Raw genomic sequence first — 1,855 nt, 5'->3', positions numbered from 1 at the left:
CGACAGTGAAGCACAGTTTGGGGATTAGGTCCTTCGTCTCTCTCCTCTCAAAAGGAGATCATTTAGTGCAGTGGCACAGGAGTTTTCTAAATGGTCCTTCAGTGGCTTGAAAGAATGAACGTAGATATCTTCCCCCAGTACTTCTAGGGAGGGGAGGATCTAGTGGATTGAGTACCTGTATTGCTGGTTTGCTGTTGCTTGGAAATGGAAAGAATACTCCCTTTCACTCTCTCCCCTCAAAAGGACGGGGAAAAAAGCAGTACTAAAGAGAGATCTGTTTTGGCCAGAGGTGAAGGTGACAGGACATGGAAACTGACAGGTTTAAACAGAGGGAGGTGGGAACTGATGAGCTCCAGAGACAGCTGCTTCCTGAGTGGATTTTAGGTTAGCCACTGGATGGCATTGTTACTCCACAGAGCGTACAGCTGCAAGTGATTCCATGGGCTATAGATCAGGCCATAGATCAATGGTCAATCAATGGTATTTTCTGAGGCCTTAGTATGTGCAGAGCTCTGCGCTAATAGCTCGGAAGAGTACAGTACAACAGAATTAGCAGACACGTTCCCTGCCCGTACAAATTAGACTGTAAGCCCGTCAATGGGCAGAGATTGTCTCTGTTACCGAATTGTACATTCCAAGCACTTAGTACAGTGCTCTGCACATAGTAAGCGCTCAATAAATACTATTGAATGAAAAAGCTTGCAGTCTAGATAGACATTAACGTAAGCGCTTAGTACAGTGCTTTGCACACAGTAAGCTCAAGCACTCAGTAAATATGATTAGTAAATATGATCAGTAATAAATAAGTCGTCTATAATATTCCTTTTGAAGATACATACTAAGTACTATGGGGTTAGGAGTGGGAAGAATATCAAATGCCCAAAGGTCGCATATGCAGCATGGCTTAGTGGAAAGAGCACGGCCTTGGGAGTCAGAGGTCATGGGTTCTAAACCCCACTCCACCACCTGTCTGCTGTGTGACCTTGGGCAAGTCACTTAACTTCTCAGTGCCTCAATTCCCTCATCTGCAAAATGGGGGTTAACACTGTGACCCCACGTGGGACAATAATTGCCTTGTATCTACTCCAGTGCTTAGAACAGTGCTTGGCATATAGTAAGTGTTTAACAAATACAGTCATTATTATCCAAATACATAGATGATGCAAGCTGGGGAAAAAAGGGCTTATTTGGGCAAGGCTTCTTAGAGGACATGTGCCTTGTGGGAAGGGAATGTATCTCTTGTTTTACTGTACTCTCCCAAGTGCTTAATACAATACTTTGCACACAGTAAGCGCCTAATAAATACAGTTGAATGAATGTGATCATTATGGCAGTACTTCAAATAATACTAATAATAATACTAATAATAAAAATTTGCTATGCACCAGCGAAGTGCTGGGGTAGAGATCATTTAATCAAGTCGGTCACAGTGCCTGTCCCACACAGAACTCACAGTCCAAGTATGAGGGAGAACAGGTATCATTTTACAAATGAGGAAATTGAGGCACAGAGAAGTTAAGTGACTTGCCTGAGGTCACATCGCAGGGCAAATGGCAGAGCTGGGTTACCACCCAGGTCCTCTGACTCCCAGGCCTGTGCTCTTTCCACTAGGCCATGCTGGTAATAATTTGTGAAGAGCTTATCAGGTATCCATCACTAAGCTAAGTGCTGGGCTACATTTCAGTCAGGTGGGACAGGGAATGATGGGCAAAAGAGGTGTTTGGCTTTAGCTTCATCCTTTATGAAGTCATCTTTTAGAGTTCAAGGTGAAGTTCAACTTGATAAGAGAGTAGAGGTTTAGAAGCCTGGATTTTCTTTTCACAAACCCAGATATTAAGGGAGCAACTTCCCCAGA

The sequence above is a fragment of the Ornithorhynchus anatinus genome, chromosome 1, assembly GCF_004115215.2.
Source record: "Ornithorhynchus anatinus isolate Pmale09 chromosome 1, mOrnAna1.pri.v4, whole genome shotgun sequence".
Taxonomy (NCBI): Eukaryota; Metazoa; Chordata; class Mammalia; order Monotremata; family Ornithorhynchidae; genus Ornithorhynchus; species Ornithorhynchus anatinus.
The sequence above is the reverse complement of the archived record's forward strand: the minus strand, read 5'-3'. Positions refer to the sequence as shown.